This window comes from Nyctereutes procyonoides, unplaced genomic scaffold (assembly GCF_905146905.1).
Source record: "Nyctereutes procyonoides isolate TBG_1078 unplaced genomic scaffold, NYPRO_anot_genome, whole genome shotgun sequence".
In the NCBI taxonomy this organism is placed as follows: domain Eukaryota; kingdom Metazoa; phylum Chordata; class Mammalia; order Carnivora; family Canidae; genus Nyctereutes; species Nyctereutes procyonoides.
In genome coordinates, this window is record NW_026575046.1 from 8,222,693 (window position 1) to 8,233,562 (window position 10,870).

Here is a 10,870-nt window from a genome sequence, read left to right on the forward strand (position 1 = left end):
AAAACTAACAAATTAATAAGTCAGTAAGCAGAAATATAAAATTGACTTTAATGTATTGTTTAATAGTATTGAATAACCAGATGAGAAAATTTTTTTCATTAATACAAATCTAGTTCTATCCTCAGCAATTATGATTCAATAAACTGAATGGACTTGAGATGTTTTGATGTTTTGACGCTTCTCTGGGAAAATATGAAGTATCTAAAGAGTATTTTTTGAGGGAAAAAAACTAAAACTAAAATATATATATATATAACGGCCCCTTTATTTGGGTAGATTATTTCTACTTCTTCACATCGCACAAACTTATTTTGTTTCCAGACATTTCCTTGAATTTTTAAGCATATATGACTCATAATATGTGCCATAAACTCATTTTGCTATTTATGAAGTAGAAACTTCTTAGGAAAGGCTGCAGAGTACATAGGATCAATAAAAGATTATGAGAATCTTTTGAGCCAGAAAATAGTTCAGAGAGCACACAGCAATATTAATTAACACTAAAAGGAAATAAAAGTTTAGATGAATGTTTTAATTTAGTTTAAATGTAAAAATTTGCAAATGTAGAGAAAAGATGGGGGAAGAGAGGCTATAACGTGATACAATCTGCTAGAAACTGTTTAACTTGAACTGGGTTTATTACATTGGAGGACCTGAACTGATAGTTTTATTTACTTTTATTAAAGATGCTTCAAAATGCTTTACTTTTTATTAACCGTAAGTTACAATACAATTTCCTATATGCATGAAACTTTACCTCATAGTAAAGGGATGTTAAAAATCTTATTGACCCACTTAGTGAAACATCACTTATTCTACAGGGATTCAGTCACTATTACCTTTCAGGGAATCTTTTTGTTTGTTTGTTTGTGGGTTTTTTTGTTTGTTTTGTTTTTGCAAGCTCCAAGCCGAGTGTGGAGTCCAACACAGGGCTTGAATTCATGACCCTGAAATGGAGACCTGAGCTGAGATGATCAAGAGTCAGATGCTTAACTGACTAACCACCTACATGCCCCTTACTGTTGTGTTCTTGTTGTTGTTTGGTTTATAAAAACCACCATATACAGAAAGTAAATTAAAACAACTACATTTCCACACACATGTATTTGACCCTCCTCATCTTTCAATGCCTACTCCTATTAAGATGTAAAATCAAGTTCAGATGTTCAGATGAGAAATTAAGTTAACAGCCCCAGACTCACGGAGAATTAAGCTTTAGCACAAAATTTTAACATAGGTATATTTGACCTGAAAAATCTATTGTCTAATCTATAATTTGATATCTAAAATGATAGCTATCATGTATTGAGGACTCGGTGCATAACTGTAAAGGAATCATGAAAGAGAGTTAAAGAAACTAAAGTTTAGAAATGTTAAATATCTTGCCCAAGGTGAACCTGCCTGGGCAGAGTACAGCTCCACTGCTGTGCCCGTATGCAACTGCAGTCAACTGTTAACCATTCTCCTGCCAGCCAGCATCAAGTTCATTCTTAGACACATTTTTCAGATCAAATTTACCAGAAAAATGGCCATCACTGGCCTCAAAAAGAAGAGTCCCTCATTTTGCTAGGAAAACTGAAATAATTATAAACACAGTCATTAAACTGAATTATTTCTCTCCTTGACCTAGAGGCAAGTATGCATGCAAATTGAATCCAGGAATACAAGATGAATTAAATTTACATACAACAATGTCATATATGATTTATATGACTACAGCACATAATGTATAACATGTTGTATATGTATGTTGTGTGACTTATAATATCTATATGTAACATAACTTTAATTGCCAACATTTAAATTACCTGCCTATTCTAACTTGTACCAGAAGCCAGAGGTGGAAATGAGTGAAATTGAAAGAATAGCACTGAAGTTTAAACACTTTTTGAAATATAAAAGTAAAAAAGAGAAAAGGAATGGAAGAGGAACCAATGATGCGACAAATGCTGCATTAGATATTTATATTCTTTAATTTCTCTAATTCTAAACATCCATCCTACCAAAAAAAAAAAAATGAAGCATCTCAGAGTGGTTAGGAGATAAGATGACTCACTTAGGTCTGATATCACCCACAGGTCACACTTTTCCTGATTTCCCCATACTACAAATCTCCATAAGAGGATGACACAAAATAAAATATTATTTATCCATTGTTTCACATTAGGAGCCTCAGTATTAGTAATACCTAAGCTCAAGATGAGAAAAACCTGTAAATCTATAAGTTCATCATTACACTAATTTAATAGAAATCCCCTCTTAAAGGTGTTATCCAAGCTCAGTATATTTATTTCCAAGAAAAGAGATTTCATTACTCACAGAAGGAACACACTTGTTAGATATTTCATTTACTCTTAATATTTTGCATATAAATGTGAATTTTACCCCCCAACAAGTGTCATCCATTTTATTTTTTAGCAACAGAAATGTTCTCCAGCAATAGTCTTTATGGTATATAAAAGGTATTTAGAGTAACTGGAAAGTAACTGTCAATCTAGAGTTGTATCCTCATCTTTTTGAATTAAGCAAAGTCAAATCATTTGCCCCCCCCCCAAAAAAAAGCATAAAGATGTTTTATTGTAGGCAGACTTCACTAATGAAATTCTCAAGGCAGTATTTTTGAAAAGAGAAATATTATGCCATTAAAAAGTTCTGTGATGTAAAAGTTGATAAAAATGATAAATATGTACATAAATCTAAGCAAACTTGGACTACATAAAGGTAATCATGATAAATTTCATGTGAAGAATTAATAAAATACTGAGTGGTCTTAACATAGATGACAAAAGAGGATTGATCAAGGTTAAAGAATTTTCTGGTTTTTTTTTCACTAAAATTGATGCATTATACATAAATTTTTCTAAAACTCTTAATATAAATACTAAAAGAATAAAAGTTTACTTCAAAACAGTAGAGGGAAAATAGTGCAATAAAATACATTTTAACAAATAAAAATGACATAAATTTAAAAGTAGACATAAACAGGGGTGCCTGGGTGGCTCAGTGGATTGAGAGGTCAACTCACGATTGCAGCTCAGGTCATGATCTTGGGGTCCAGGAATCAAGCCCCTGTTGGATTCCTTGCTTAGAGAGGAGTCTGCTTGAGGATTCTTTTCTCCTTCTCGCACTGCCCGTCTCCCCTCTCATGCTCTCTTTCTCCTTCTAGAATAAACTTTTTTTTTAAGTTGACATAGACCATAGATTAGATGAAACAATTATATATAATATTAAAAAATTCTAAAAACACAAGAATACAGAAATTTTGGCTGCCTAGTGGCTCAGCCAGTTAAGCATCTGCCTTTGGCTCAGGTCATGATCCCAGGGTCCTGGGGTCAAGTCCTGCATCAGGCTTCTTGCAGGGAGCCTGCTTCTCCCTCTGTCTATGTCTCTGCCTCTCTCTGTGTGTCTCTCATGAATAAATAAAATCTTTAAAATATCTGGTACTATTCTTATTAATAATGTGTCTATTAAAATAAAAAAACTATGCATTTACATCAGTTATTTATACTGTAATAATGCTGCATAACAAACCATCCCAAACTCCATAACTTAAACACAATTATTTTAGAACAAACAAAACTACAAATTAGCGATTCAGGTAGGTTAGTTATTCTGGTCTTGTCTGGCCTCCATTGCATTTCTGAGAATAGACATGTGTTGGCTGGCTGTTAGTTGGGGTTACTTGGCTCTCTTTCAGATGTCTCCTACATCACTGCAACACATTCCTGGGGGCATGTTTTCATGGTGAAGGCAGAGGTCCAAAGGCAAGAAAGCCCAGTTGTGAAAGTCTTTCAAGCCTCTGTTTACATCCTGCTTTCCAACACTGCCCTGGTCTACACCCAGTCCACTGGCTGAATTGAGAATCAATCTGTGAGGAAATAAGCTACATCTCTTTATTGAAATAAATTTGTAAGTCATACCTCAAAGGGCATGGATATAAAAGAAAGTAAAGTATTGGAGACCTTAGTACTACCATAGTCCTTTGTGCAGTTATTCTTATATAGGAGTTTTTCCTACAAATATGTCACATGTGTGACGTGACCTAGGTATAATAATATTTAGTAAAATATTCTTCAAAGCAGGGCACCATGATAAATCCAGTGCGAAGAATATTAAACATGTATCAGTAAGGGATGCATCAAGTAACTGCAAAATTCTGAATGGATATTTTGTAGCTACTGAAAATTATTTATGGGAAAAATACTTTTAAGCAAAAAAGAAAAATGCAAATAGGTACTATATGCTACCATTTTTTTAAATAAATTAAATATGCTTTGATGCCTTAAAAAAAGCAGTAATTAAGTGTTAAAAATGTTGACATTTGAGTGGAAAATAGGACTAAAAAGCAACTAAAAGATTCTGGACTAAAGTGTTCATAATCTTATTATGTACAATATACCTTTCAATCTTTTTGAAATCCTGTCCCATAGGCACATATTACTTCTTTTATTTATTACCTATTTGTTCACATAGCATTTTGTGAATATTTTCATGTGTCACATCAATTGAGAGGGCAAATATATAATAATTCCAAGGAGGCAAAGTATTCCCAATATATTTTCCAGTCTTCAAATTATTTAGTCTGAATTAAGATAAATTGTACGATGTTGAATAGAAAAATTACTCAAAATATGTAAATTCCATTTAATTTATATGAATTGCCAACAGTTGTGTGTGTCTAACACTTGTATTAATGAATATGGCTTGTGTACCTTCTCAATTACTAATTTAGGTGATTTTTACTGTATTTAGTTTCGCTTATAAAATGGCAATTCTTCTTAAAGAAAGAGCCAATGATTTTTCCTCTCTCCTCTAAGTTGTTGTGGGAACAAGAAGCAATTAAATAGTAGAAGTGCAATGAGATTCAGAGAGAACTGCCACAAATGTATAGGGCTTAATGCCATTTCATTGTAAGCAAAATTTGTATTTGGGAAGGTTATCTATCTCCATTCCTGGTGAAAAAAAAATAAATGGGATAAACAGTATCTACAAGCAGTGGTAGTTTAAATATTGCTAGTTCTTATTTGTATTTGACACTATAAGTTGTGAATCATTCTGACTGCTCAGTGTTTGACATTAGTAAATACATACAGAATTTCTTAAATTCTTCTTCATAAATATGGCTTTTTAAAATCTGCTTAAAACAATGATAATAAAGGGATAGGTGATACATTTTTTATTCCTTTATGGTTTGGTCAATGTATGTGAAATATTTTATATTTTAATATACAAACAATAAAATTTAGTCAGAATGAATTACATTAGAGATATTTTAGGCTGGTCTCCTGCTGTTTGTAAGACAGATGGCAACATCTCTAAAGTTATAAATTTAAATTATATTGTATGTGCCACTGGGTATTCATATGCATAATTTCAGATATTTGACTACTTATTTTTCATAAATATGTAAATATTTTGTTTCATCTTTTGGGACAAAATCAGTGTATTACATCCAAATAATAATCCAAAGGGAACAAATATCTATTGAACTTGGTTCCAGAATTTATAATGAATATAGTTTGCCAACGTAAATGACTTTCAGGATCTGACTTTTCAAAGTGAATATCACACTGCAAAGAGAAATGATGATAACTGGCATTAGAAGTTAAAGACATTGCATATTGGCTTGAAAATGGAAAAATCAAAATAAGAAAAATTTAGGGAAAAGAAGTAAGGCAATGAAATAAAAGAAAACCTTAAAATTAAAGATAGGATGAGAAAAACTGTACTGCCTTCCAAATTAAGTATTTATTTATCATTTTTTTCTTAAGAATTTAATTTTAAAAAGTCATATATTAGTTAAAGCTGCAACTGCAATTGACCTTTTTTAACATCACTTAATTTTTATGGAAGAGGAGTTTACAGGTAGCTAAAAATCAAAGATTCTGTGAGAAGCTAATGATGGACTACTTGCTGTGCATCTATATGTGTTCCTATAAATCAATGGTATTGTAGAATTTCTGAGTTCAACAAAACTTGACCTTTAGTGAACTTTATCTAGCGTTATGTACACAATGTCCTCACATTCCTACCCGGATGACAATAAGTATTATCAGATCTTAATGAAAATCAAATTTCTCTATATTCAGTAATTAGCTAGTAAAACTAATTAGTTGAGGACCTACAAAACTAGTGTTAAAGGTGATTAAGCCAAGTTAATGATTACAAAAATAATTATACTTTCACAGTGAACCTCAGAATTATAATTGGACTGTCTATTCCAGTTAATTAGATAATTAGCACACCAAGATTGTTGAAAAACTTTGAGCAGTTGGAAAAGTGCATTCTTTAGAAATCTCACATTTCGATGTGCTCTTTAGGATGAGTTGATACCACAAAACTTCCAAAGTTAAGAGTGGAAACTGTAATTTTCATTTTCACAATAATTAGTAGTTATCCAATTAATGTTATTGCTATTAGTTTCTTTCCCTTCCAAACGAAATTTGATCAAAAGAGCAATAAACTTCAACCAAAAGTATGAACTAGCATTAGGTAAATTTATTGGTTGATTGCCTCTAACTAACAATGGAATAAAATGCGATTATATTTTATGCAATTCTTTAAGTGTTCCAGATATAAAATGGAACATTTATACAAAACAGTTCAATTATCATATCTACTGAAAGGTATTTTATTCCAATCAGTTTTTGACTGATTGTTTTGACAACTCTTTTTATTTCAAGTCCCTACATGGAATCATTGTCATATATAGGATCATTTTCATGTTGCTACTTTACAAGGCTGAAACATATAAACCTTATCAAATCACTATTATCTGGATTGATTTAGGTTCAGAGTGTGAAATAACACACTAGGGATAGCTTGATTCATTTTTTGGGGGTGAATCACACACACATACAAATAATTAAGAATAAAACCTTTGCTCTCAAAAGAATTATCTTTTTGAATTATAATTACTTGTTCACAAGTTATAGTCAAAAGCATAAGACGCTTGTTTACAAGTTATCTTACATGATAGATGGATGATATTAAACAATAGAATCAAAATCAAGGATATATTTCTTATATTCACAGTATTCTGTTATAATATTAGTACATAAAATTAAGTCAGTATATATTTGTTAAATAAAAGCTCTCAGCTTAGAGGAAAATCAGCATTTTGTCCCAATTAGAATCCTGTAAGTTTGATTTTTAAATATTATTCACAGTTAATAACCTAAGAAGGGACTAATATATTTCATAAATACCTGTTTACAGATTTTCATATCCAGCGGGGTGGTAATTTATAACAGGGAACATATTTAAAATTTAGCACTGTGAAACACCTAGCTGCCTCCAATGGTTAAGCATCCAATTTGATTTCGACTCAGGTCATGATCTCAGGGTCATGAGATCAAAGCCTGCATTGGGCTTTGCACTGAGAGTGGTGTCTGCTTACAATTATCTCTTTCCTCTCCCTCTGCTCCTTTCCCCATTCCCTCTTTCTCTCTCTCTTTATTTTTTTTAAATCAAAGTAAAAAAAAGCAAAATCTTTCTGAAGAGGTAACACATTAATATAAATTAAAATAAAAATATACTGATAACTGAAAATCAAGAAATAACACATACAAAATCGGTACGCTTCATACGTATTCCCATATTATAATTAATCTCTTAATTGTCATTGTCTCCAATACTATGTCACTGATATTTTATGAATAAAGTCTTTTTTTCTCAGTATTCTTTTAATTTGGTGGAATCTAATTCAGAGTTGAATTTTGTGATTAATACATTAAAATATTGAACTTTCAACTGAATCTTGTATTTGGGCCATTATTCAATTCAATTGATAAAATGTTCCAAACCACTTCTAATTGACCTTAGGACAGCTCTCTCTTCCCTCTCTCCATGTTTTTCTCTGCCTCTTCAAATACACCAATGCTGATTTTTTTCCTTTATTGAAATGTTTATTCTAACTGTCCCATAACTACATGAGTTTTAAGTGGGTATTCTCTTATAAACACAAGACCAAAAGCTAAACCCCACCTAGACCTCAGGGTTTCTGCACACTCTTTACTACTTCTGTTTGGGTTTGAGGAAGAGTAACTAGACTTCAGTACAAAACAATTAAGAGAAGGGAGACGACTTCACTCTTCTGTTCTTTATTCACATTTAATGAAAGCTGATGAAGAGAGGTCTGGGAAAGCATTGCTTTGGGTCAGGTATAAATTTGTTGGTCTAGAACTCGACGTTGGACACCATGTTTACTTCCCTTATTTAGTTTTCAGTGTGTCTGTTCATTCTCCCTAGAGGGTTTTCTTTTGGGATTTATACTTTTCCCCCTGGATTGAAATAGATCTTAACCACATACTTGGATTCTAATTTATTTCCATTTATTTCTTCTGTGTCCCTTCAAAGGACTGAGTCTTTTTCTTGAACTAAAAACTTTACTCATTTGAAATTAATATAATGATCCAAATGGTCTCCAGTAAACTTTCAGCATTCTGTAATCCCCAGGATCAGACTGCTTAGATATCAAGTACTGCTGAGCATTATGGATTTGAATTTACTTCAGCATCCTGGACTTGACAACTTAGTATTGAGTACCTCCAGGGAAGACTTATCCCATCTTTCAGTAGGGAATCCTGTATTCAGTCCATCCATTTAACCTAGGCTTTTTTTCCATAATCCCAGCCACTTTATTTTGATAATATAATATTGACATATAAATCTGCCCCTAAGAGATAATGCTCTGTTTTGTACCCTCTAACATCTCCACTATCACACATTGTTATGGAAAGTTCTATTAATAGCAAAGTCATGTGAAAGAAGAAGTCTAAAAACGTCTAAAAAAAGAACTCTTATGGGAAAACTGACATCACACATTTAAAATAACAGCTACCTTTTCTAATTTGTAATTATTGAATTTCTTGAATAGTTTGGTGATTAAAGTAGGAAATTAGTAAGCATCTACTTATCTTGACTAATTTTTTTAAAAGATTTTTTTATTTGAGAGTGTGTGTGCACACATGCAGGAGTCAGGGGAGGGGCAGAGGGCAACAGTCTTCAAGCAGATTCCCTGCTAAGCATGGAACCTGACACAGGGCTCAATTTTTATGACCCATGAGATCATGACCTGAACTGAAAACAAGAGTCAGATGCCTGACTGACTGAGCCACCCAGACTCCCCTATCATCATTAATTTTTGACTTACATATATTTTTATGACTAGATATTCTGGGGCTTATATGTTGTGCAGGACTATCTATTATTAACTAAACATTAGATACTTTTCCTTCCATCATGGGAAACTTTATTTCCCCAAATCCATTTCTGCTATGGCCCAGGGTTAGAACATCCATCCAAGACCAAGTTTTCCAATTATTAGGAACTGCGACAGTCAAGTGCTAGGGGAATATAACATATAGAATTCATGATTATCTGCCCCCATGATTCTATAGGCTTTCAATTTTAATTTTTTTCTCTTTCCTTTTTCAACCAATTTCTCATTTTATCAACCCTTTTTAAAAATCTTTAATTTTCAATTTTGCAGTTACATTATACCCTTTTGTTGTATTTTTTAAAATAATTTATTTATTTATTCATGAGAGATCCAGAGAGAAAGATGCAGGAACACAGGGAGAGGGAGAAGCAGGCTCCATGCACGGAGCCCGATGTGGGACTCGATCCCGGGACTCCAGGATCATACCCTGGGCCAAAGGCAAGCGCTACACCGCTGAGCCACCCAGGCTGCCCCCTTTTGTTGTATTTAATTTTACTTTTTACAATATATATTTTTATTTCTTTACAAATTTAGGATGCAGTCTCTCCTAACAGACCAAAATACACCCAGAATCTAGTAGTAGCTCTGCTTTCTTCATCTGTCTGATCATGTTCATTTTTTTTCCTTTTTCTTCTTTTTTTCTGTTTTGTTAGTCTTTTTTATTTTCATCTTTATAGTTACATTCTACCTTTTCAATGTATTTATTTTTGTATATGTATGTTTTTCTTTCTTTACAATTTGGGATGCAGTTTCTTCTAACAAACAGACCAAATACATCAGAATATAGTGCATTGCTCTGTTCTGTTCATCTGTCTGTTTACATTCCTTCTCTTCTTTTTTGTCTTTTAATTTTCATTTTTAGAGTTATATTCTATCCTTTCATTATATTTAGGTCTTTTTACATATATAAGTTTTTCTTTTGTTACAATTTTGAGATCCAGTTTTCTAACAAATGGACCAAAACACATACAAGATCCACTGTACTGCTCTTTAAATCGTTTTTCAGTTTTGGGTCTTTTCTGATTTGTTTAGTGTATATTTCTCTGGGGTCATTTTTGTCATTTTGGTATTTTGTTCTATCATTCATCTATTCCTCCTGGACAGAATGACAAGATGGAAAAACTCACCTCAAAAAATAGAACAAGAGGCAGTACTGACTGACATGGACCTAATCAGTATGTACATAAATTCAGAGTAACTATAAAGATACTAGCTGGGCTTGAAAAAAGCATAGAAGACACTAGAGAATCCCTTTCTGGAGAAATAAAGAACTAAAATCTAATCAAGTCAAAATTAAAAAGGCTATTAAAGAGTTACAATAAAAAATGGAGCCTCTAACTGTGAGGGTAAATGAGGCAGAAGAGAGAATTAGTGATATAGAAGACAAAATGATGGAGAATAAAGAGGCTGAGAAAAAGAGAGATAAACAACTATTGGATCACAAGGGGAGAAGTCAAGAGATAAGTGATACAATAAAGTGAATCAACGTTAGAATAACAGGGATCCCAAGAGAAGAGGAAAGAAAGACAAAGGAGAGCAGAATGTATATTGGAACAAGTTATAGTTGAGAACTTCCCTGCTCTGAGGAATGAACCAGGGATTCAGGTCCAAGAGGCACAAAGAACCACCCTGAAAATCAATGAAAAT